The sequence below is a fragment of the Microcebus murinus genome, chromosome 9 (genome assembly GCF_040939455.1).
Source record: "Microcebus murinus isolate Inina chromosome 9, M.murinus_Inina_mat1.0, whole genome shotgun sequence".
NCBI classification, from domain to species: Eukaryota; Metazoa; Chordata; class Mammalia; order Primates; family Cheirogaleidae; genus Microcebus; species Microcebus murinus.
This window is the reverse complement of record NC_134112.1, coordinates 104,787,548-104,813,329: the sequence shown is the minus strand read 5'-3', so window position 1 is coordinate 104,813,329 and position 25,782 is coordinate 104,787,548. Positions and strand designations below refer to the sequence as shown.

The 25,782-nt window shown below is 63.0% G+C and overlaps 4 non-coding genes across 4 annotated transcripts; all 4 read left to right on the top strand.

The window, feature by feature from the left end:
• The first annotated feature begins 3,189 nt into the window (after positions 1 to 3,189).
• LOC142872968 (5S ribosomal RNA) lies at positions 3,190 to 3,308 on the top strand. The gene has a single exon (XR_012921074.1). It is a non-coding gene; the product is annotated as a 5S ribosomal RNA (ribosomal RNA).
• A 3,484-nt stretch (positions 3,309 to 6,792) lies between these two features.
• On the top strand, positions 6,793 to 6,911 carry LOC142873254 (5S ribosomal RNA). Its single transcript, XR_012921291.1, has one exon. It is a non-coding gene; the product is annotated as a 5S ribosomal RNA (ribosomal RNA).
• Positions 6,912 to 10,392: 3,481 nt separating this feature from the next.
• On the top strand, positions 10,393 to 10,511 carry LOC142873241 (5S ribosomal RNA). Its single transcript, XR_012921278.1, has one exon. It is a non-coding gene; the product is annotated as a 5S ribosomal RNA (ribosomal RNA).
• A 3,479-nt stretch (positions 10,512 to 13,990) lies between these two features.
• On the top strand, positions 13,991 to 14,109 carry LOC142873130 (5S ribosomal RNA). The gene has a single exon (XR_012921178.1). It is a non-coding gene; the product is annotated as a 5S ribosomal RNA (ribosomal RNA).
• The last annotated feature ends 11,673 nt before the right edge of the window (positions 14,110 to 25,782 follow it).

Here is a 25,782-nt window from a genome sequence, read left to right as displayed (position 1 = left end):
TTGAGGGAGTATGTGACCAGAACTCGTCCCGTTGCTTTTGGGGTTCTATGGGCTACACGTAGGAATCTTTGGTGGTGGCACCTGATGTTGGGGGATCCGGAGTCACACCCAGACCTGCTCCACAGGCCTCCTTTTACTTTTCTCTTCGGATTCATTATGTTTAAAAAGTGTCTCTTATCTCTATGATTGCATTTTCTTTTCTCTCTCTTTTCAAGCAGATGATGGGAGTCCAAGTATTAAGGTGACATGTGTTGCCCGTGCCCCCCTCCCCCCTGTGTTCTTATTCATTAACCTCTGATGTTGTTCCAGCGTATTGTGGGGGTACCAATGTTAAGGTCGGGTACGTTGCCCTCTCCCAGCCTCCCCCCTCGGGTCAGAGCCTCAAGTGCGCCCATCCCCCAGTCGGTGCGCACCCACCCCGTTCCTAATGGAGGTGTATGCCCATCCCCTCCCCCCACCCGCCCGACACCCACCCGATGAAGGTGATTCCTCTGTGTCCACTTAGGTGTCCATCGGTTCGTACCCATTTGCTGGTGAGCGCGAGCACGTGGTGCTCGTGTGTCCATTCTTGGGCTACCTGGCTTACTGGAACGGGTTCCAGCTCTGGCCAGGAGAACCACGAGAGGTGCCCTCTCACCGCTGCTCCTCCTAGCTGAATAGCACTCCGTGGTGTCCACGCGCCACATTTCATTTACGCACTCGTGGGTCGATGGGCACTCGGGTCGCTTCCAGGTCTTTGCGATTGTGACTTGTGCCCTGACTCTAACCCTAACCCTTACCCAGCCCGTCTCCTCCTCGGCCCCTGCCTGACTGACTCCTTCCCGCCCGGCCTGTCACCTGTCACCGTCCTCGGCCCCTGCCTGACGGGGCTCCTCCGTCGCCTGGGCCTTCCAAGGGCTTGGTGTGGACGCTGGTTCCAGGACGCCCTCCCAGGAACCCGGTAGCAGGGCGGCCGCAGCGTCTCGCGCCACCCAACCGTCCGCCGGCCGGCGGCCGTCGCTAAGTGGCCTGCGGGGGACGTGCCCCCACTGTGGGGCGGGCGCCCAGCCTGGTGTCTTCTCTGAGGCCCCGTGGCTGCTTTTCCCCCCCGCAAGGGGAGAGCCGCGGAGGTGGGGACCGCCTCCTCGTGGGGACGTACACCCAGCTCTCCACGTCGGATTCCGGGGCTCTCTGTCCTGCCAGAAGGCCCAGCTGGCCTGCGGGTCCTTAGAGTGGCAAAAACATCCGAAAACTGAGATTGAGGGTCCGGTGGTTGTCTGCACTTTTGTGCTGGGCACCCCAGGGAGGCCTGGGGGCTGGCTGGACAACGTGGTCTGCTGGGCAGGGGGGGGGTTTGGAGGAGCAACTGATGCCCTTTGCACTTTGGGTAGCAAGTGTCTGAGGTGTCTCTGAGCCCTGCGCCATGTCGGGGTGGGGTGGGGGGGTGGGAGGTCGGGGGGGGGGTGGAGGAGCAGGAGGAGGAGGAGGAGGAGGTGGGAAGGGCCGTGGCCTGCAGTCGTGTTCCCGGGGTGGCTTCTTCCACAGGCTGCTTGGCCTGGGCTCCCTGCACCTGGGCCTTTGGAGGACTGGCCCTGTGCTTGCCAACGCTTCCCCTGCAGGGACCCAGAGCTGGGAGGTTGCATCTCTCAGCCCTGGGTCGGGCAGAGCCCCAGCGGGCCATGCCCACAACCTCTCTCAGCACGGGTCCCCCAGAAGGCTCCTTTGGGACCAGGATTCTCTTGCGGGTGACTCTTTAAGGTCTGGCCCCTGGATGGAGGGGCACCAGGAGTAGAGGAGCAGGAAGGGGAAGGGGGTGGCCATGCGAGGGGACACTTTCAGGCCAAGTCCCAGCTTCAGCCTGATCCTCCTGGGAACCCCGGGGTGTACGTCACACCTCCTGGTTGTCCCGCTCTGAGACAAGGGCTCTGAGACAAGGAGCCGGGCTTCGCATTCCCCCAGCAGCCAGTCGTGGGCTGAGGACACCTGGGGCGTTGGGAACTCCCTGGCTTCTCCTTGGCTTAACATCTGGAGCTGCTTGTGAATCGTGCCGCCACACACACCCGAGTGCAGGTGTCTTCTGCACAGACTGCGGGCCTCGCTCTTCTGAATGCCGCTAGCTCGCCACCCACCCACGGGTGAACCTGGTCAGGGTACTTTCTCTCGGGGGCAGACTCTGATCCTGGCGGGCTACCGGTGTTTCTGTTTGCTCGTTTCTTTCTTCCATTTCGGGAAAGGCTTCCTTACTGGGTGTGGAAATCTCCTATGCCTTTCCTCGCCTATTCTGTCAGCTTTAAAATTCTCTTTCAGTTGCCACCCTCACAGATGGATTAGGAAACTCTTTCCGGTGCACTCATTAGTGAAATGACCTCAATGAAGCTGGAATCCAATATCTAATCGCCGATTTTTAGCGAGTCCACACGCCAGGGTGGTCGGGGTCCAATGCAGCCCCGGCCAGGCCCAGGCCCCTTGGACTGGGCCACAGGAGGACCCAGAGGAGGGTCCCGGCCCCCACGGTCGCGTTGCCGGCAGTTCTCCAAGGGCTTGGGCGTTTTCCAGAGGTAGGAGATGGAGGGGACTGATTTCTTCAGCGCCCCACAAACCACGCCACCCCACCCATGGGACACATCCCTAGAGAGAGAGAGAGACGCCCCATACACTCGCTCCCCTCCCCCATGCGCTGTGCCCCAGCCCGGGCCCGGGGGAATAGGCGGCAGCCCACCCACAGGGTGGGGGGCGCAGCTGAAAGGGGTTGTGGGGATGGCGGCCCCTGCCTGGGGTCAAAGGGCGGGCGACCCGCGCGTGCGCAATCGGCGGCGGCGGCGGCGGCGGCGGCGGCGGCGGCGGCGGCGGCGGCCACGAGCTGGGGGTGGGCCAGGCGAGGAGAGGAAGGGGGCTGGAAGGTCTCCACCTTGGCGAGTCCAGCCGTGGAGGCGCATCTTGTGTGAGTGTGAGTGAGTGAGTGTGAGTGTGTGTGTGTGTGTGTGTGTGTGTGTATAGAGAGACAGCCCCCCACCCCGGCCCGCCGCTCCCTGCCCGCCCCGCCCCGCCTGTCACCCCCGTCCCTCGGAGCCCGCCGGACCTGGCCGGTGAACTCAACAGGCCCGGCCCGGTGCGGGTCAGCGCCGGCGCGGGGCCTGGGGCGGGGGGAGGAGGCGGCGGGGAAGCGCAGAGAGGCTCGGCTTCTTGAGCGGGGCAGGGGCGCCCTCCGCCGTCTAGGGCCACACCACCCTGAACGCGCCCGATCTCGTCTGGTCTCGGAAGCTAAGCAGGGTCGGGCCTGGTTAGTACTTGGATGGGAGACCGCCTGGGAATACCGGGTGCCGTAGGCTGCTTCTTTTTTTTTTTTTTGTTTTGCCTCTTGTTCTGTCCCCTTTCTGGGAGCGAGTCGGCGGCCCGGGGTGGGGGTCACCCCCACCCTCAGCGCCCGCCGCGGTGCCTGGCGCCCCAGCCCGCACCGTGGGGCCTCCTCTTGTCCCAAGCCGCGACACCGCCGTCACGCGGCAGCATGCGTGGCTTCTGGACTGTCAGGTCTCAGACCAAAGGTCTGCTCTGTGGGAACCGACACGCTGGAGGAAACCTTGAGAGTCTGAGAGGGGAGGGAGTTCCAGAAGAAGGCCAGGATGTCATTTTGAGGGAGTATGTGACCAGAACTCGTCCCGTTGCTTTTGGGGTTCTATGGGCTACACGTAGGAATCTTTGGTGGTGGCACCTGATGTTGGGGGATCCGGAGTCACACCCAGTCCTGCTCCACAGGCCTCCTTTTACTTTTCTCTTCGGATTCATTATGTTTAAAAAGTGTCTCTTATCTCTATGATTGCATTTTCTTTTCTCTCTCTTTTCAAGCAGATGATGGGAGTCCAAGTATTAAGGTGACATGTGTTGCCCGTGCCCCCCTCCCCCCTGTGTTCTTATTCATTAACCTCTGATGTTGTTCCAGCGTATTGTGGGGGTACCAATGTTAAGGTCGGGTACGTTGCCCTCTCCCAGCCTCCCCCCTCGGGTCAGAGCCTCAAGTGCGCCCATCCCCCAGTCGGTGCGCACCCACCCCGTTCCTAATGGAGGTGTATGCCCATCCCCTCCCCCCACCCGCCCGACACCCACCCGATGAAGGTGATTCCTCTGTGTCCACTTAGGTGTCCATCGGTTCGTACCCATTTGCTGGTGAGCGCGAGCACGTGGTGCTCGTGTGTCCATTCTTGGGCTACCTGGCTTACTGGAACGGGTTCCAGCTCTGGCCAGGAGAACCACGAGAGGTGCCCTCTCACCGCTGCTCCTCCTAGCTGAATAGCACTCCGTGGTGTCCACGCGCCACATTGCATTTACGCACTCGTGGGTCCATGGGCACTCGGGTCGCTTCCAGGTCTTTGCGATTGTGACTTGTGCCCTGACTCTAACCCTAACCCTTACCCAGCCCGTCTCCTCCTCGGCCCCTGCCTGACTGACTCCTTCCCGCCCGGCCTGTCACCTGTCACCGTCCTCGGCCCCTGCCTGACGGGGCTCCTCCGTCGCCTGGGCCTTCCAAGGGCTTGGTGTGGACGCTGGTTCCAGGACGCCCTCCCAGGAACCCGGTAGCAGGGCGGCCGCAGCGTCTCGCGCCACCCAACCGTCCGCCGGCCGGCGGCCGTCGCTAAGTGGCCTGCGGGGGACGTGCCCCCACTGTGGGGCGGGCGCCCAGCCTGGTGTCTTCTCTGAGGCCCCGTGGCTGCTTTTCCCCCCCGCAAGGGGAGAGCCGCGGAGGTGGGGACCGCCTCCTCGTGGGGACGTACACCCAGCTCTCCACGTCGGATTCCGGGGCTCTCTGTCCTGCCAGAAGGCCCAGCTGGCCTGCGGGTCCTTAGAGTGGCAAAAACATCCGAAAACTGAGATTGAGGGTCCGGTGGTTGTCTGCACTTTTGTGCTGGGCACCCCAGGGAGGCCCGGGGGCTGGCTGGACAACGTGGTCTGCTGGGCAGGGGGGGGGTTTGGAGGAGCAACTGATGCCCTTTGCACTTTGGGTAGCAAGTGTCTGAGGTGTCTCTGAGCCCTGCGCCATGTCGGGGTGGGGTGGGGGGGTGGGAGGTCGGGGGGGGGGGGTGGAGGAGCAGGAGGAGGAGGAGGAGGAGGTGGGAAGGGCCGTGGCCTGCAGTCGTGTTCCCGGGGTGGCTTCTTCCACAGGCTGCTTGGCCTGGGCTCCCTGCACCTGGGCCTTTGGAGGACTGGCCCTGTGCTTGCCAACGCTTCCCCTGCAGGGACCCAGAGCTGGGAGGTTGCATCTCTCAGCCCTGGGTCGGGCAGAGCCCCAGCGGGCCATGCCCACAACCTCTCTCAGCACGGGTCCCCCAGAAGGCTCCTTTGGGACCAGGATTCTCTTGCGGGTGACTCTTTAAGGTCTGGCCCCTGGATGGAGGGGCACCAGGAGTAGAGGAGCAGGAAGGGGAAGGGGGTGGCCATGCGAGGGGACACTTTCAGGCCAAGTCCCAGCTTCAGCCTGATCCTCCTGGGAACCCCGGGGTGTACGTCACACCTCCTGGTTGTCCCGCTCTGAGACAAGGGCTCTGAGACAAGGAGCCGGGCTGCGCATTCCCCCAGCAGCCAGTCGTGGGCTGAGGACACCTGGGGCGTTGGGAACTCCCTGGCTTCTCCTTGGCTTAACATCTGGAGATGCTTGTGAATCGTGCCGCCACACACACCCGAGTGCAGGTGTCTTCTGCACAGACTGCGGGCCTCGCTCTTCTGAATGCCGCTAGCTCGCCACCCACCCACGGGTGAACCTGGTCAGGGTACTTTCTCTCGGGGGCAGACTCTGATCCTGGCGGGCTACCGGTGTTTCTGTTTGCTCGTTTCTTTCTTCCATTTCGGGAAAGGCTTCCTTACTGGGTGTGGAAATCTCCTATGCCTTTCCTCGCCTATTCTGTCAGCTTTAAAATTCTCTTTCAGTTGCCACCCTCACAGATGGATTAGGAAACTCTTTCCGGTGCACTCATTAGTGAAATGACCTCAATGAAGCTGGAATCCAATATCTAATCGCCGATTTTTAGCGAGTCCACACGCCAGGGTGGTCGGGGTCCAATGCAGCCCCGGCCAGGCCCAGGCCCCTTGGACTGGGCCACAGGAGGACCCAGAGGAGGGTCCCGGCCCCCACGGTCGCGTTGCCGGCAGTTCTCCAAGGGCTTGGGCGTTTTCCAGAGGTAGGAGATGGAGGGGACTGATTTCTTCAGCGCCCCACAAACCACGCCACCCCACCCATGGGACACATCCCTAGAGAGAGAGAGAGACGCCCCATACACTCGCTCCCCTCCCCCATGCGCTGTGCCCCAGCCCGGGCCCGGGGGAATAGGCGGCAGCCCACCCACAGGGTGGGGGGCGCAGCTGAAAGGGGTTGTGGGGATGGCGGCCCCTGCCTGGGGTCAAAGGGCGGGCGACCCGCGCGTGCGCAATCGGCGGCGGCGGCGGCGGCGGCGGCGGCGGCGGCGGCGGCCACGAGCTGGGGGTGGGCCAGGCGAGGAGAGGAAGGGGGCTGGAAGGTCTCCACCTTGGCGAGTCCAGCCGTGGAGGCGCATCTTGTGTGAGTGTGAGTGAGTGAGTGTGAGTGTGTGTGTGTGTGTGTGTGTGTGTGTGTAGAGAGACAGCCCCCCACCCCGGCCCGCCGCTCCCTGCCCGCCCCGCCCCGCCTGTCACCCCCGTCCCTCGGAGCCCGCCGGACCCGGCCGGTGAACTCAACAGGCCCGGCCCGGTGCGGGTCAGCGCCGGCGCGGGGCCTGGGGCGGGGGGAGGAGGCGGCGGGGAAGCGCAGAGAGGCTCGGCTTCTTGAGCGGGGCAGGGGCGCCCTCCGCCGTCTAGGGCCACACCACCCTGAACGCGCCCGATCTCGTCTGGTCTCGGAAGCTAAGCAGGGTCGGGCCTGGTTAGTACTTGGATGGGAGACCGCCTGGGAATACCGGGTGCCGTAGGCTGCTTCTTTTTTTTTTTTTTTGTTTTGCCTCTTGTTCTGTCCCCTTTCTGGGAGCGAGTCGGCGGCCCGGGGTGGGGGTCACCCCCACCCTCAGCGCCCGCCGCGGTGCCTGGCGCCCCAGCCCGCCCCGTGGGGCCTCCTCTTGTCCCAAGCCGCGACACCGCCGTCACGCGGCAGCATGCGTGGCTTCTGGACTGTCAGGTCTCAGACCAAAGGTCTGCTCTGTGGGAACCGACACGCTGGAGGAAACCTTGAGAGTCTGAGAGGGGAGGGAGTTCCAGAAGAAGGCCAGGATGTCATTTTGAGGGAGTATGTGACCAGAACTCGTCCCGTTGCTTTTGGGGTTCTATGGGCTACACGTAGGAATCTTTGGTGGTGGCACCTGATGTTGGGGGATCCGGAGTCACACCCAGACCTGCTCCACAGGCCTCCTTTTACTTTTCTCTTCGGATTCATTATGTTTAAAAAGTGTCTCTTATCTCTATGATTGCATTTTCTTTTCTCTCTCTTTTCAAGCAGATGATGGGAGTCCAAGTATTAAGGTGACATGTGTTGCCCGTGCCCCCCTCCCCCCTGTGTTCTTATTCATTTACCTCTGATGTTGTTCCAGCGTATTGTGGGGTTACCAATGTTAAGGTCGGGTACGTTGCCCTCTCCCAGCCTCCCCCCTCGGGTCAGAGCCTCAAGTGCGCCCATCCCCCAGTCGGTGCGCACCCACCCCGTTCCTAATGGAGGTGTATGCCCATCCCCTCCCCCCACCCGCCCGACACCCACCCGATGAAGGTGATTCCTCTGTGTCCACTTAGGTGTCCATCGGTTCGTACCCATTTGCTGGTGAGCGCGAGCACGTGGTGCTCGTGTGTCCATTCTTGGGCTACCTGGCTTACTGGAACGGGTTCCAGCTCTGGCCAGGAGAACCACGAGAGGTGCCCTCTCACCGCTGCTCCTCCTAGCTGAATAGCACTCCGTGGTGTCCACGCGCCACATTGCATTTACGCACTCGTGGGTCCATGGGCACTCGGGTCGCTTCCAGGTCTTTGCGATTGTGACTTGTGCCCTGACTCTAACCCTAACCCTTACCCAGCCCGTCTCCTCCTCGGCCCCTGCCTGACTGACTCCTTCCCGCCCGGCCTGTCACCTGTCACCGTCCTCGGCCCCTGCCTGACGGGGCTCCTCCGTCGCCTGGGCCTTCCAAGGGCTTGGTGTGGACGCTGGTTCCAGGACGCCCTCCCAGGAACCCGGTAGCAGGGCGGCCGCAGCGTCTCGCGCCACCCAACCGTCCGCCGGCCGGCGGCCGTCGCTAAGTGGCCTGCGGGGGACGTGCCCCCACTGTGGGGCGGGCGCCCAGCCTGGTGTCTTCTCTGAGGCCCCGTGGCTGCTTTTCCCCCCCGCAAGGGGAGAGCCGCGGAGGTGGGGACCGCCTCCTCGTGGGGACGTACACCCAGCTCTCCACGTCGGATTCCGGGGCTCTCTGTCCTGCCAGAAGGCCCAGCTGGCCTGCGGGTCCTTAGAGTGGCAAAAACATCCGAAAACTAAGATTGAGGGTCCGGTGGTTGTCTGCACTTTTGTGCTGGGCACCCCAGGGAGGCCCGGGGGCTGGCTGGACAACGCGGTCTGCTGGGCAGGGGGGGGGGTTTTGGAGGAGCAACTGATGCCCTTTGCACTTTGGGTAGCAAGTGTCTGAGGTGTCTCTGAGCCCTGCGCCATGTCGGGGGGTGGGGTGGGGGGGTGGGAGGTCGGGGGGGGGTGGAGGAGCAGGAGGAGGAGGAGGAGGAGGTGGGAAGGGCCGTGGCCTGCAGTCGTGTTCCCGGGGTGGCTTCTTCCACAGGCTGCTTGGCCTGGGCTCCCTGCACCTGGGCCTTTGGAGGACTGGCCCTGTGCTTGCCAACGCTTCCCCTGCAGGGACCCAGAGCTGGGAGGTTGCATCTCTCAGCCCTGGGTCGGGCAGAGCCCCAGCGGGCCATGCCCACAACCTCTCTCAGCACGGGTCCCCCAGAAGGCTCCTTTGGGACCAGGATTCTCTTGCGGGTGACTCTTTAAGGTCTGGCCCCTGGATGGAGGGGCACCAGGAGTAGAGGAGCAGGAAGGGGAAGGGGGTGGCCATGCGAGGGGACACTTTCAGGCCAAGTCCCAGCTTCAGCCTGATCCTCCTGGGAACCCCGGGGTGTACGTCACACCTCCTGGTTGTCCCGCTCTGAGACAAGGGCTCTGAGACAAGGAGCCGGGCTTCGCATTCCCCCAGCAGCCAGTCGTGGGCTGAGGACACCTGGGGCGTTGGGAACTCCCTGGCTTCTCCTTGGCTTAACATCTGGAGCTGCTTGTGAATCGTGCCGCCACACACACCCGAGTGCAGGTGTCTTCTGCACAGACTGCGGGCCTCGCTCTTCTGAATGCCGCTAGCTCGCCACCCACCCACGGGTGAACCTGGTCAGGGTACTTTCTCTCGGGGGCAGACTCTGATCCTGGCGGGCTCCCGGTGTTTCTGTTTGCTCGTTTCTTTCTTCCATTTCGGGAAAGGCTTCCTTACTGGGTGTGGAAATCTCCTATGCCTTTCCTCGCCTATTCTGTCAGCTTTAAAATTCTCTTTCAGTTGCCACCCTCACAGATGGATTAGGAAACTCTTTCCGGTGCACTCATTAGTGAAATGACCTCAATGAAGCTGGAATCCAATATCTAATCGCCGATTTTTAGCGAGTCCACACGCCAGGGTGGTCGGGGTCCAATGCAGCCCCGGCCAGGCCCAGGCCCCTTGGACTGGGCCACAGGAGGACACAGAGGAGGGTCCCGGCCCCCACGGTCGCGTTGCCGGCAGTTCTCCAAGGGCTTGGGCGTTTTCCAGAGGTAGGAGATGGAGGGGACTGATTTCTTCAGCGCCCCACAAACCACGCCACCCCACCCATGGGACACATCCCTAGAGAGAGAGAGAGACGCCCCATACACTCGCTCCCCTCCCCCATGCGCTGTGCCCCAGCCCGGGCCCGGGGGAATAGGCGGCAGCCCACCCACAGGGTGGGGGGCACAGCTGAAAGGGGTTGTCGGGGATGGCGGCCCCTGCCTGGGGTCAAAGGGCGGGCGACCCGCGCGTGCGCAATCGGCGGCGGCGGCGGCGGCGGCGGCGGCGGCGGCCACGAGCTGGGGGTGGGCCAGGCGAGGAGAGGAAGGGGGCTGGAAGGTCTCCACCTTGGCGAGTCCAGCCGTGGAGGCGCATCTTGTGTGAGTGTGAGTGAGTGAGTGTGAGTGTGTGTGTGTGTGTGTGTGTGTGTGTATAGAGAGACAGCCCCCCACCCCGGCCCGCCGCTCCCTGCCCGCCCCGCCCCGCCTGTCACCCCCGTCCCTTGGAGCCCGCCGGACCCGGCCGGTGAACTCAACAGGCCCGGCCCGGTGCGGGTCAGCGCCGGCGCGGGGCCTGGGGCGGGGGGAGGAGGCGGCGGGGAAGCGCAGAGAGGCTCGGCTTCTTGAGCGGGGCAGGGGCGCCCTCCGCCGTCTAGGGCCACACCACCCTGAACGCGCCCGATCTCGTCTGGTCTCGGAAGCTAAGCAGGGTCGGGCCTGGTTAGTACTTGGATGGGAGACCGCCTGGGAATACCGGGTGCCGTAGGCTTCTTCTTTTTTTTTTTTTTGTTTTGCCTCTTGTTCTGTCCCCTTTCTGGGAGCGAGTCGGCGGCCCGGGGTGGGGGTCACCCCCACCCTCAGCGCCCGCCGCGGTGCCTGGCGCCCCAGCCCGCCCCGTGGGGCCTCCTCTTGTCCCAAGCCGCGACACCGCCGTCACGCGGCAGCATGCGTGGCTTCTGGACTGTCAGGTCTCAGACCAAAGGTCTGCTCTGTGGGAACCGACACGCTGGAGGAAACCTTGAGAGTCTGAGAGGGGAGGGAGTTCCAGAAGAAGGCCAGGATGTCATTTTGAGGGAGTATGTGACCAGAACTCGTCCCGTTGCTTTTGGGGTTCTATGGGCTACACGTAGGAATCTTTGGTGGTGGCACCTGATGTTGGGGGATCCGGAGTCACACCCAGACCTGCTCCACAGGCCTCCTTTTACTTTTCTCTTCGGATTCATTATGTTTAAAAAGTGTCTCTTATCTCTATGATTGCATTTTCTTTTCTCTCTCTTTTCAAGCAGATGATGGGAGTCCAAGTATTAAGGTGACATGTGTTGCCCGTGCCCCCCTCCCCCCTGTGTTCTTATTCATTTACCTCTGATGTTGTTCCAGCGTATTGTGGGGTTACCAATGTTAAGGTCGGGTACGTTGCCCTCTCCCAGCCTCCCCCCTCGGGTCAGAGCCTCAAGTGCGCCCATCCCCCAGTCGGTGCGCACCCACCCCGTTCCTAATGGAGGTGTATGCCCATCCCCTCCCCCCACCCGCCCGACACCCACCCGATGAAGGTGATTCCTCTGTGTCCACTTAGGTGTCCATCGGTTCGTACCCATTTGCTGGTGAGCGCGAGCACGTGGTGCTCGTGTGTCCATTCTTGGGCTACCTGGCTTACTGGAACGGGTTCCAGCTCTGGCCAGGAGAACCACGAGAGGTGCCCTCTCACCGCTGCTCCTCCTAGCTGAATAGCACTCCGTGGTGTCCACGCGCCACATTGCATTTACGCACTCGTGGGTCCATGGGCACTCGGGTCGCTTCCAGGTCTTTGCGATTGTGACTTGTGCCCTGACTCTAACCCTAACCCTTACCCAGCCCGTCTCCTCCTCGGCCCCTGCCTGACTGACTCCTTCCCGCCCGGCCTGTCACCTGTCACCGTCCTCGGCCCCTGCCTGACGGGGCTCCTCCGTCGCCTGGGCCTTCCAAGGGCTTGGTGTGGACGCTGGTTCCAGGACGCCCTCCCAGGAACCCGGTAGCAGGGCGGCCGCAGCGTCTCGCGCCACCCAACCGTCCGCCGGCCGGCGGCCGGCGCTAAGTGGCCTGCGGGGGACGTGCCCCCACTGTGGGGCGGGCGCCCAGCCTGGTGTCTTCTCTGAGGCCCCGTGGCTGCTTTTCCCCCCCGCAAGGGGAGAGCCGCGGAGGTGGGGACCGCCTCCTCGTGGGGACGTACACCCAGCTCTCCACGTCGGATTCCGGGGCTCTCTGTCCTGCCAGAAGGCCCAGCTGGCCTGCGGGTCCTTAGAGTGGCAAAAACATCCGAAAACTGAGATTGAGGGTCCGGTGGTTGTCTGCACTTTTGTGCTGGGCACCCCAGGGAGGCCCGGGGGCTGGCTGGACAACGCGGTCTGCTGGGCAGGGGGGGGGGTTTTGGAGGAGCAACTGATGCCCTTTGCACTTTGGGTAGCAAGTGTCTGAGGTGTCTCTGAGCCCTGCGCCATGTCGGGGGGTGGGGTGGGGGGGTGGGAGGTCGGGGGGGGTGGAGGAGCAGGAGGAGGAGGAGGAGGAGGTGGGAAGGGCCGTGGCCTGCAGTCGTGTTCCCGGGGTGGCTTCTTCCACAGGCTGCTTGGCCTGGGCTCCCTGCACCTGGGCCTTTGGAGGACTGGCCCTGTGCTTGCCAACGCTTCCCCTGCAGGGACCCAGAGCTGGGAGGTTGCATCTCTCAGCCCTGGGTCGGGCAGAGCCCCAGCGGGCCATGCCCACAACCTCTCTCAGCACGGGTCCCCCAGAAGGCTCCTTTGGGACCAGGATTCTCTTGCGGGTGACTCTTTAAGGTCTGGCCCCTGGATGGAGGGGCACCAGGAGTAGAGGAGCAGGAAGGGGAAGGGGGTGGCCATGCGAGGGGACACTTTCAGGCCAAGTCCCAGCTTCAGCCTGATCCTCCTGGGAACCCCGGGGTGTACGTCACACCTCCTGGTTGTCCCGCTCTGAGACAAGGGCTCTGAGACAAGGAGCCGGGCTTCGCATTCCCCCAGCAGCCAGTCGTGGGCTGAGGACACCTGGGGCGTTGGGAACTCCCTGGCTTCTCCTTGGCTTAACATCTGGAGCTGCTTGTGAATCGTGCCGCCACACACACCCGAGTGCAGGTGTCTTCTGCACAGACTGCGGGCCTCGCTCTTCTGAATGCCGCTAGCTCGCCACCCACCCACGGGTGAACCTGGTCAGGGTACTTTCTCTCGGGGGCAGACTCTGATCCTGGCGGGCTCCCGGTGTTTCTGTTTGCTCGTTTCTTTCTTCCATTTCGGGAAAGGCTTCCTTACTGGGTGTGGAAATCTCCTATGCCTTTCCTCGCCTATTCTGTCAGCTTTAAAATTCTCTTTCAGTTGCCACCCTCACAGATGGATTAGGAAACTCTTTCCGGTGCACTCATTAGTGAAATGACCTCAATGAAGCTGGAATCCAATATCTAATCGCCGATTTTTAGCGAGTCCACACGCCAGGGTGGTCGGGGTCCAATGCAGCCCCGGCCAGGCCCAGGCCCCTTGGACTGGGCCACAGGAGGACACAGAGGAGGGTCCCGGCCCCCACGGTCGCGTTGCCGGCAGTTCTCCAAGGGCTTGGGCGTTTTCCAGAGGTAGGAGATGGAGGGGACTGATTTCTTCAGCGCCCCACAAACCACGCCACCCCACCCATGGGACACATCCCTAGAGAGAGAGAGAGACGCCCCATACACTCGCTCCCCTCCCCCATGCGCTGTGCCCCAGCCCGGGCCCGGGGGAATAGGCGGCAGCCCACCCACAGGGTGGGGGGCACAGCTGAAAGGGGTTGTCGGGGATGGCGGCCCCTGCCTGGGGTCAAAGGGCGGGCGACCCGCGCGTGCGCAATCGGCGGCGGCGGCGGCGGCGGCGGCGGCGGCGGCCACGAGCTGGGGGTGGGCCAGGCGAGGAGAGGAAGGGGGCTGGAAGGTCTCCACCTTGGCGAGTCCAGCCGTGGAGGCGCATCTTGTGTGAGTGTGAGTGAGTGAGTGTGAGTGTGTGTGTGTGTGTGTGTGTGTGTGTATAGAGAGACAGCCCCCCACCCCGGCCCGCCGCTCCCTGCCCGCCCCGCCCCGCCTGTCACCCCCGTCCCTTGGAGCCCGCCGGACCCGGCCGGTGAACTCAACAGGCCCGGCCCGGTGCGGGTCAGCGCCGGCGCGGGGCCTGGGGCGGGGGGAGGAGGCGGCGGGGAAGCGCAGAGAGGCTCGGCTTCTTGAGCGGGGCAGGGGCGCCCTCCGCCGTCTAGGGCCACACCACCCTGAACGCGCCCGATCTCGTCTGGTCTCGGAAGCTAAGCAGGGTCGGGCCTGGTTAGTACTTGGATGGGAGACCGCCTGGGAATACCGGGTGCCGTAGGCTTCTTCTTTTTTTTTTTTTTGTTTTGCCTCTTGTTCTGTCCCCTTTCTGGGAGCGAGTCGGCGGCCCGGGGTGGGGGTCACCCCCACCCTCAGCGCCCGCCGCGGTGCCTGGCGCCCCAGCCCGCACCGTGGGGCCTCCTCTTGTCCCAAGCCGCGACACCGCCGTCACGCGGCAGCATGCGTGGCTTCTGGACTGTCAGGTCTCAGACCAAAGGTCTGCTCTGTGGGAACCGACACGCTGGAGGAAACCTTGAGAGTCTGAGAGGGGAGGGAGTTCCAGAAGAAGGCCAGGATGTCATTTTGAGGGAGTATGTGACCAGAACTCGTCCCGTTGCTTTTGGGGTTCTATGGGCTACACGTAGGAATCTTTGGTGGTGGCACCTGATGTTGGGGGATCCGGAGTCACACCCAGACCTGCTCCACAGGCCTCCTTTTACTTTTCTCTTCGGATTCATTATGTTTAAAAAGTGTCTCTTATCTCTATGATTGCATTTTCTTTTCTCTCTCTTTTCAAGCAGATGATGGGAGTCCAAGTATTAAGGTGACATGTGTTGCCCGTGCCCCCCTCCCCCCTGTGTTCTTATTCATTTACCTCTGATGTTGTTCCAGCGTATTGTGGGGTTACCAATGTTAAGGTCGGGTACGTTGCCCTCTCCCAGCCTCCCCCCTCGGGTCAGAGCCTCAAGTGCGCCCATCCCCCAGTCGGTGCGCACCCACCCCGTTCCTAATGGAGGTGTATGCCCATCCCCTCCCCCCACCCGCCCGACACCCACCCGATGAAGGTGATTCCTCTGTGTCCACTTAGGTGTCCATCGGTTCGTACCCATTTGCTGGTGAGCGCGAGCACGTGGTGCTCGTGTGTCCATTCTTGGGCTACCTGGCTTACTGGAACGGGTTCCAGCTCTGGCCAGGAGAACCACGAGAGGTGCCCTCTCACCGCTGCTCCTCCTAGCTGAATAGCACTCCGTGGTGTCCACGCGCCACATTGCATTTACGCACTCGTGGGTCCATGGGCACTCGGGTCGCTTCCAGGTCTTTGCGATTGTGACTTGTGCCCTGACTCTAACCCTAACCCTTACCCAGCCCGTCTCCTCCTCGGCCCCTGCCTGACTGACTCCTTCCCGCCCGGCCTGTCACCTGTCACCGTCCTCGGCCCCTGCCTGACGGGGCTCCTCCGTCGCCTGGGCCTTCCAAGGGCTTGGTGTGGACGCTGGTTCCAGGACGCCCTCCCAGGAACCCGGTAGCAGGGCGGCCGCAGCGTCTCGCGCCACCCAACCGTCCGCCGGCCGGCGGCCGTCGCTAAGTGGCCTGCGGGGGACGTGCCCCCACTGTGGGGCGGGCGCCCAGCCTGGTGTCTTCTCTGAGGCCCCGTGGCTGCTTTTCCCCCCCGCAAGGGGAGAGCCGCGGAGGTGGGGACCGCCTCCTCGTGGGGACGTACACCCAGCTCTCCACGTCGGATTCCGGGGCTCTCTGTCCTGCCAGAAGGCCCAGCTGGCCTGCGGGTCCTTAGAGTGGCAAAAACATCCGAAAACTGAGATTGAGGGTCCGGTGGTTGTCTGCACTTTTGTGCTGGGCACCCCAGGGAGGCCCGGGGGCTGGCTGGACAACGCGGTCTGCTGGGCAGGGGGGGGGGTTTTGGAGGAGCAACTGATGCCCTTTGCACTTTGGGTAGCAAGTGTCTGAGGTGTCTCTGAGCCCTGCGCCATGTCGGGGGGGTGGGGTGGGGGGGTGGGAGGTCGGGGGGGGTGGAGGAGCAGGAGGAGGAGGAGGAGGAGGTGGGAAGGGCCGTGGCCTGCAGTCGTGTTCCCGGGGTGGCTTCTTCCACAGGCTGCTTGGCCTGGGCTCCCTGCACCTGGGCCTTTGGAGGACTGGCCCTGTGCTTGCCAACGCTTCCCCTGCAGGGACCCAGAGCTGGGAGGTTGCATCTCTCAGCCCTGGGTCGGGCAGAGCCCCAGCGGGCCATGCCCACAACCTCTCTCAGCACGGGTCCCCCAGAAGGCTCTTTTGGGACCAGGATTCTCTTGCGGGTGACTCTTTAAGGTCTGGTCCCTGGATGGAGGGGCACCAGGAGTAGAGGAGCAGGAAGGGGAAGGGGGTGGCCATGCGAGGGGACACTTTGAGGCCAAGTCCCAGCTTCAGCCTGATCCTCCTGGGAACCCCGCTCTGAGACAAGGAGCCGGGCTTCGCATTCCCACAGCAGCCAGTCGTGGGCTGAGGACACCTGGGGGGTTGGGAACTCCCTGGCTTCTCCTTGGCTTAACATCTGGAGCTGCTTGTGAATTGTGCCGCCACACACACCCGAGTGCGGGTGTCTTCCGCACAGACTGCGGGCCTCGCTCTTCTGAATGCCGCCAGCTCGCGACCCACCCACAGGTGAACCTGGTCAGGGTACTTTCTCTCAGGGGCAGACTCTGATCCGGGCGGGCTAACTGTGTCTCTGTTTGCTCGTTTCTTTCTTCCATTTCGGGAAAGGCTTCCTTACTGGGTGTGGAAATCTCCTATGCCTTTCCTCGCCTATTCTGTCTGCTTTAAAATTCTCTTTCAGTTGCCACCCTCAGAGATGGATTAGGAAACTCTTTCCGGTGCACTCATTAGTGAAATGACCTCAATGAAGCTGGAATCCAATATCTAATCACCGATTTTTAGCGAGTCCACACGCCAGGGTGGTCGGGGTCCAATGCAGCCCCGGCCAGACCCAGGCCCCTTGGACCGGGCCACAGGAGGACACAGAGGAGGGTCCCAGCCCCCAGGAAGCGGTGCCGGCATTTCTCCACGGGCTTGGGCGTTTTCCAGAGGTAGGAGATGGAGGGGACTGATTTCTTCAGCGCCCCACAAACCACGCCACCCCACCCCACCCATGGGACACATCCCCAGAGAGAGTCCCCATACACTGGCTCCCCTCCCCCTTGCGCTGTGCCCCAGCCCTGGCCCGGGGGAATAGGCGGCAGCCCACCCACAGGGCGAGGGGGGGCGCAGCTGAAAGGGGTTGTGGGGGAGGGCGGCCCCTGGCTGTGGTCAAAGGGCGAGCATCCGGCGCTGTGCGTAGTCAGTGGTGGCGACGGGCTGGGGGTGGGCAGCGGGTAGGTGATGGAGGCCGGGGGAGGAGACGAGGGGGGCTGGAAGGGCTCCACCTTGGCGAGTCCAGCCATGGAGGCGCATCTTGTGTTAGTGTGAGTGTGTGTGTGTGTATAGAGAGACAGCCCGCCACCCTGCCCCGCCCCGCCCATCACCCCCTTCCTTCCCTGGGAGCCCACGGGGCCTGGGGCGGGAGGAGGCGGGGGGGGGGGGGGGGGGAAGCACAGAGGGTGGCCACACCACCCTGAACGCCCCGTATCTCGTCTGGTCTTAGAAGCTAAGCAGGGTTGGGCCATCGTTAGTACCTGGATGGGAGAACGCCTGGGCATACCGGGTGCCACAGGCTTCTTCTTCTTCTTCTTCTTTTTTTTGCCTCTTGTTCTGTCCCCTTTCTGGGAGCGCAGCAGCGGCCGGGGTGGGGGTGACCCCCACCCTCGGCGCCCGCCGTGGTGCCTGGCGCGCCAGCCCTCACCGTGGGGCCTCCTCTTGTCCCAAGCCGCGACACCGCTGCCACGCGGCAGCATGCGTGGCATCTGGACTCTCAGGTCTCAGACCAAAAGTCTGGCACCCTGTCTGACCGTCCCCCATGGGTGTGTGGACACAGCCAGATCCACACCGCGCCCTGCCTGCCCGTCTCCGGTGGGTGTGTGGACACAGCCAGATCTACACAGTGCCCTGCCTGCCCGTCTCCGGTGGGTGAGTGGACACAGCCACATCCACACAGCACCCTTTCTGGCCAGATCCAAACAGCACACTCTCTGCCCGTCTCCCGTGGGTGTGTTGACACAGCCACATCCACACAGCACCCTTCCTGCCCGTCTCCCATGGGTGAGTGGACACAGCCAGATCCACACCGCGCCCTGCCTGCCCATCTCTGGTGGGTGAGTGGACACAGCCACATCCACACAGCACCCTTTCTGACCATCTCCCATGGATGTGTGGACACAGCATGTTCCACACAGCGCCCTGCCTGCCCATCTGCCGTGGGTGAGTGGACAGAGCCAGATCCACATAGCGCCCTCCCTGCCCGTCTCCCGTGCGTGAGTGGACACAGCCACATCCACACAGCGCCCTGCCTGCCCATCTACCGTGGGTCAGTGGAAACAGCCAGATCTACACTGCGCCCTGCCTGCTCATCTCCCGTGGGTGAGTGGACACAGCCACATCCACACTGCAACCTGCCATCCCGTCTCCCATGGGTGTGTGGACACGGCAAGATCCACACTGCGCCCTGCCTCCCCGTCTCCCGTGGCTGTGTGGACACGGCAAGATCGACACTGCACCCTGCCTCCCTGTCTCCTGTGGGTGAGTGGACACAGCCAGTTCCACACAGCGCCCTGCCTGACCATATCCCATGGGTAAGTGGACACACCCAGATCCAAACAGCGCCCTGCCTTCCCGTCTCCATTGGGTGTGTGGACAAAGCCAGATCCACACAGAGCTCTGCCTGCCCATCACCCATGGGTGAGTGGACACAGTCAGATCCACACTGCGCCCTGCCTGCCCGTCTCCCGTGGTTGAGTGGAAACAGCAGGATCCACACTGCGCGCTGCCTGCCCATCTCCAGTGGGTGAGTGGACAGAGCCAGATACACACGGCGCCCAGCCTGCCCGTCTCCCATTGGTGAGTGGACACAGCCACATCCACAAAGCACCTTGCCTGACCATCTCCCATGGGTGTGTGGACACAGCAAGTTCCACACTGCGCTCTGCCTGCCCATCTCCCGTGGGTGAGTGGACACAGCCACATCAACACTGCGCCCTGCCTCCCGTTTCCCGTGGGTGTGTGGACACACCAGTTCCACACTGCACCCTGTCTGCCTGACACCCCTGGGTGAGTGGAACCAGCCAGTTCAACACTGGGCCCTGCCTGCCCGTCTCCCATGAGTGTGTGGACACGGCAAGATCCACACTGTGCCCTACCTGCCCGTCTCCTGTGGTGGAGTGGACACAGCCAGTTCCACACTGCGCCCTGCCTGCCCGTCTCCCGTGGGTGAGTAGACACAGGCAGATCCACACAGTGCCCTGCCTGTCCGTCTCTCATGAGTGTGTCGACACAACCAGATCCACACGGCGCCCAGCCTGCACGTCTCCCATGGGTGTGTGGACACAGCCAGATACAGCGCCCTGTCTGCCCGTCTCCCGTGGGTGAGTGGACACAGCCAGATCCACACTGCACCCTGCCTGCCCGTCTCCCGTGGGTGAGTGGACACAGCCAGATCGTCACGGTGCCCAGCCTGCCCATCTCGTGTGGGTGAGTGGACACAGCCACATCCACACAGCGCCCTGCCTGAACGTATCCCATGGGTGTGTGGAAACAGCCAGATCCACACAGCGCCCTGCCTGCCCGTCTCCCGTGGGTAAGTAGACACAGCTAGTTCCACACTGCGCCCTGCCTGCCCATCTTCCGTGGGTGAGTGAGGACATCCACATCCACACAGCGCCCTGCCTGCCCGTCTCCGGTGGGGGTGTGTACACAGCCAGTTCCACACTGGGCCCTGCCTGCCCATCACGCATGGGTGAGTGGACACAGCCAGATGTACACTGCGCCCTGCCTGCAAGTCTCCCGTGTGTGTGAGGACACAGCCAGATCCACACTGCGACCTGCCTGCCCGTCTCCCATGGGTGAGTGGACACAGCCACATCCACACTGCGCCCTGCCTGCCCGTCTCCCATGGGTGAGTGGACACAGCCACATCCACACTGCGCCCTGCCTGCCCGTCTCCCGTGGGTGTGTGGACACGGCAGGATCCAAACTGCGCCCTGCCTGCCCATCTCCCATGGGTGTGTGGACACAGCCAGTTCCACACTGCGCCCTGCCGGCCCGTCACCCATTGGAGATTGGACAAGCCAGATCCACACTGCACCCTGCCTGCCCGTCTCCCGTGGTTGAGTGGACACAGCCAGTTCCACACTGCACCCAGACTGCCCGTCTCCCGTGGGTGAGTGGACACAGCCAGTTCCACACTGCGCCCTGCCTGCCAGTCTCCTGTGGGTGAGTGGAGATCGCCACATCCACACAGCGCCCTGCCTGCCCGTCTCTTGTGGCTGTGTGTACACAGCCATTTCCACACTGCGCCCTGCTTGCCCGTCAACCATGTGTAAGTGGACACAGCCAGATCCACACAGCACCCTGCCTGCCTGTCTCCGGTGGGTGTGTGGACACAGCCATATCCACACAGCGCCCTGCCTGCCCGTCTCCCATGGGTGAGTGGACACAGCCAGATCCACACAGCGCCCTGCCTGCCCGTCTCCGGTGGGTGTGTGGACACAGTCAGATCCACACAGCGCCCTGCCTGCCCATTTCCGGTGGGTGAGTGGACACAGCCACATCCACACAGCACCCTTTCTGACCATCTCCCATGGATGTGTGGACACAGCATGTTCCACACAGCGCCCTGCCTGCCCATCTGCCGTGGGTGAGTGGACAGAGCCAGATCCACATAGCGCCCTCCCTGCCCGTCTCCCGTGAGTGTGTGTACACGGCAACATCCACACAGCGCCCAGCCTGCCCGTCTCCCGTGCGTGAGTGGACACAGCCACATCCACACAGCGCCCTGCCTGCTCGTCTACCGTGAGTCAGTGGAAACAGCCAGATCTACACTGCGCCCTGCCTACCCGTCTCCCGTGGGTGAGTGGACACAGCCACATCCACACTGCAACCTGCCATCCCGTCTCCCGTGGGTGTGTGGACACGGCAAGATCCACACTGCGCCCTGCCTCCCCGTCTCCCGTGGCTGTGTGGACATGGCAAGATCGACACTGCGCCCTGCCTCCCTGTCTCCTGTGGGTGAGTGGACACAGCCAGTTCCACACAGCGCCCTGCCTGACCATATCCCATGGGTAAGTGGACACACCCAGATCCAAACAGCGCCCTGCCGTCCCGTCTCCCGTGGGTAAGTAGACACACCATGTTCCACACAGCGCCCTGCCTGACCATATCCCATGGGTAAGTGGACACACCCAGATCCAAACAGCGCCCTGCCTGCCCGTCTCCCATGGGTGAGTGGACACAGCCACATCCACACAGCGCCCTGCCTGCCCGTCTACCGTGAGTCAGTGGAAACAGCCAGATCTACACTGCGCCCTGCCTACCCGTCTCCCGTGGGTGAGTGGACACAGCCACATCCACACTGCAACCTGCCATCCCGTCTCCCGTGGGTGTGTGGACACGGCAAGATCCACACTGCGCCCTGCCTGCCCATCTCCCGTGGGTGTGTGGACACGGCAAGATCCAAACTGCGCCCTGCCTGCCCATCTCCCATGGGTGTGTGGACACAGCCAGTTCCACACAGAGTCCTACCTGCACGTCTCCGGTGCCTGTGTTGACATAGCCAGTTCCACACTGTGCCCTGCCTGTTCATCACCCATGGGTGAGTGGACACAGCCAGATCCACACGGCGAACAGCCTGCCCGTCTCCGATGGTTGAGTGGACACAGCCACATCCACACTGCGCCCTGCCTGACCGTCTCCCTTGGGTTTTTGGACACAGCCACATCCACACGACGCACTGCCTGCCCGTCTCCCGTGAGTAAGTGGACACAGCCAGTTCCACACAGAGCCCTGCCTGCCCATCTCCCTTTGGTGAGTGGACACCTCCACATCCATAATGCGCCCTGCATGCCCGTCTCCCGTGGGTGAGTGGACACAGCCAGTTCCACACTGTGCCTAGCCTGCCCGTTACCCATGGGTGAGTGGACACAGCTAGATCCACACTGCGCCCGGCCTGCTCATCTCCCGTGCTTGTGTGGACAGAGTCAGTTCCACACAGAGCACTGCCTGACCGTCTCCCGTAGGTGTGTGGACATAGCCAGTTCCACACTGTGCTCTGCCTTCTCGTCACCCATGCGTGAGTGGACACAGCCAGATGCACACTGCGCCCTGCATGCCCGTCTCCCGTTTGTGTGTGGACACAGCCAGATCCACACGGCTCCCAGCCTGCCCGTCTCCCGTGGGTGTGTTGACACAGCCACATCCACACAGCACCCTGCCTGACCGTCTCCCGTGGGTGAGTAGACACAGCCAGTTCCACACTGCGCCCTGCCTGCCCGTCTCCCGTGGGTGAGTGGAGACAGCCACATCCACACATGCCCTGCCTGCCCGTCTCTGGTGGGTGTGTGGACACAGCCATTTCCACACTGCGTCCTGCTTGCCCGTCACCCATGGGTGAGTGATCACAGCCAGATCCACACTGCACCCTGCCTGCCCGTCTTCCGTGGGTGAGTGGACACAACCAGTTCCACACTGCGCCCTGCCTGCCCGTCACCCATTGGAGATTGGACAAGCCAGATCCACACTGCACCCTGCCTGCTCGTCTCCCGTGGTTGAGTGGACACAGCCAGTTCCACACTGCACCCAGACTGCCCGTCTCCCGTGGGTGAGTGGACACAGCCAGTTCCACACTGCGCCCTGCCTGCCAGTCTCCTGTGGGTGAGTGGAGATAGCCACATCCACACAGCGCCCTGCCTGCCCGTCTCTTGTGGCTGTGTGTACACAGCCATTTCCACACTGCGCCCTGCTTGCCCGTCAACCATGTGTAAGTGGACACAGCCAGATCCACACAGCACCCTGCCTGCCTGTCTCCGGTGGGTGTGTGGACACAGCCATATCCACACAGCACCCTGCCTGCCCGTCTCCGGTGGGTGTGTGGACACAGCCAGATCCACACAGCGCCCTGCCTGCCCGTCTCCGGTGGGTGTGTGGACACAGCCCGATCCACACAGCGCCCTGCCTGCCCGTCTCCGGTGGGTGAGTGGACTCAGCCACATCCACACAGCACCCTTTCTGACCATCTCCCATGGATGTGTGGACACAGCATGTTCCACACAGCGCCCTGCCTGCCCATCTGCCGTGGGTGAGTGGACAGAGCCAGATCCACATAGCGCCCTCCCTGCCCGTCTCCCGTGAGTGTGTGTACATGGCAACATCCACACGGCGCCCAGCCTGCCCGTCTCCCATGGGTGAGTGGACACAGCCAGTTCCACACAGCGCCCTGCCTGACCGTATCCCATGGGTAAGTGGACACACCCAGATCCAAACAGCGCCCTGCCTTCCCGTCTCTAGTGGGTGTGTGGACAAAGCCAGATCCACACAGAGCTCTGCATGCCCATCACCCATGGGTGAGTGGACACAGTCAGATCCACACTGCGCCCTGCCTGCCCGTCTCCCGTGGGTGAGTGGAAACAGCAGGATCCACACTGCGCGCTGCCTGCCCATCTCCCGTGGGTGAGTGGACAGAGCCAGATACACATGGCGCCCAGCCTGCCCGTCTCCCATTGGTGAGTGGACACAGCTACATCCACAAAGCACCTTGCCTGACCATCTCCCATGGGTGTGTGGACACAGCAAGTTCCACACTGCGCTCTGCCTGCCCATCTCCCGTGGGTGAGTGGACACAGCCACATCCACACTGCGCCCTGCCTCCCGTTTCCCGTGGGTGTGTGGACACACCAGTTCCACACTGCACCCTGTCTGCCCGACACCCCTGGGTGAGTGGAACCAGCCAGTTCAACACTGGGCCCTGCCTGCCCGTCTCCCATGAGTGTGTGGACACGGCAAGATCCACACTGTGCCCTACCTGCCCGTCTCCTGTAGTTGAGTGGACACAGCCAGTTCCACACTGCGCCCTGCCTGCCCGTCTCCCGTGGGTGAGTAGACACAGCCAGATCCACACAGCGCCCTGCCTGCCCGTCTCCCATGGGTGAGTAGGCACAGCCAGATCCACACAGTGCCCTGCCTGTCCGTCTCTCATGAGTGTGTCGACACAACCAGATCCACACGGCGCCCAGCCTGCACGTCTCCCATGGGTGTGTGGACACAGCCAGATACACACAGCGCCCTGCCTGCCCGTCTCCCGTGGGTGAGTGGACACAGCCAGATCCACACTGCACCCTGCCTGCCCGTCTCCCATGGGTGAGTGGACACAGCCAGATACACACAGCTCCCTGCCTGCACGTCTCCCATGGGTGTGTGGACACGGCCAGAACCACACTGCACTCTGCATGCCCGTCTCCCGTGGGTGTGTGGACACAGCGAGTTCCACACAGAACCCTGCCTGGCAGTCTCCCATGGGTGTGTGCACACAGCCGGATCCACACGTCGCCCAGCCTGCCCGTCTCCCATGAGTGTGTGGACACAGTCAGATGCACACGGCACCCTACCTGCCCGTCTCCCGTGTGTGAGTGGGCACAGCCACATCTATACTGCGCCCTGCCTGCCCGTCTCCGGTGGGTGTGTGGACACAGCACATTCCATACTGCGCCCTGTCTGCCCATCACCCATGGGTGAGTGGACATAGCCAGTTCCACACTGCGCCCTGCCTGTCTGTCTCGTGAGTGAGTGGACACAGCCAGTTCCACACAGCGCCCTACCTGACGTCTCAGGTGGTTGTGTGGACACAGCAAGTTCCACACTGCACCCTGCCTGCCCTTCTCTCGTGGGTGAGTGGACACAGCCACATTCACACTGCGCTGTGCCTGCCCGTCTCCCATGCGTGTGTGGACACAGCAAGATCCACTCTGTGCCCTGCCTATGCGTCTCCCGTCGGTGAGTGGACACAGCCAGTTCCACACAGAGCCCTTACTGCCCGTCTCCCATGGGTGAGTGGACATAGCCAGTTCCACACTGTGCCCTGCATGCCCATTTCCCGTGGGTGAGTGGACACAGCCACATCCACTCTGCGACCTTCCTGTACGTCTCCCGTGTGTGAGTGGACACAGACAGTTCCACACTGCGCCCTGCCTGCCCTCTCCCATGGGTGTGTGGACAAAGCCACATCCACAAAGCGCCCGGCCTGCCCATCTCCCGGGGGTGTTTGGATATGGCCAGTTCCAGACTGCGCCCTACCTGCCCGTCTCCCGTTGGTGAGTGGACACAGCCATATCCACCGTGCGCCCTGCCTGCCCATCTCCCGAAGGTGTGTGGACACAGCCAGATCCACACGGCGCCCAGCGTGCCTGTCTCCCGTGGGTGTGTGGACACAGCCACATCCACAGAGCACCCTGCCAGACCGTCTCCCATGTGTGTGTGGAAACAGATACACACAGCGCCCTGCCTGCCCGTCTCCCGTGGGTGAGTAGACACAGCCAGTTCCACACTGCGCCCTGCCTACGCATTTTCTGTGGGTGTGTGGAGACAGCCACTTCCACACAGAGCCCTGCCTGCCCATCTCCGGTGGGTGTGTGGACACAGCAAGTTCCAAAGTGTGCCCTGCCTGCCCATCACCCATGGGTGTGTGAACACAGCCAGATCCACACGGGGCCCAGCCTGCCCGTCTCCCGTGGGTGATTGGACACAGCCAGATCCACATGGCGACCAGCCTGCCCATATCCCGTGGGTGTGTGGACACACCAAGATCCACACTGCGCCCTGCCTGCCCCTCTCCCATGGGTGAGTGGACACAGCCACATCAACACTGCGCCCTGCCTGCCCGTCACCCGTGGGTGTGTGGATACGGCAAGATCCACACTGCGCCCTGCCTGCCCGTCTCCCGTTGGTGTGTGGACACAGCCACATCTATATTGGGCCCTGCCTACCCATCTCCGGTGGGTGTGTGGACACAGCCAGTTCCATACCGCGCCCTGTCTGCCCATCACCCATG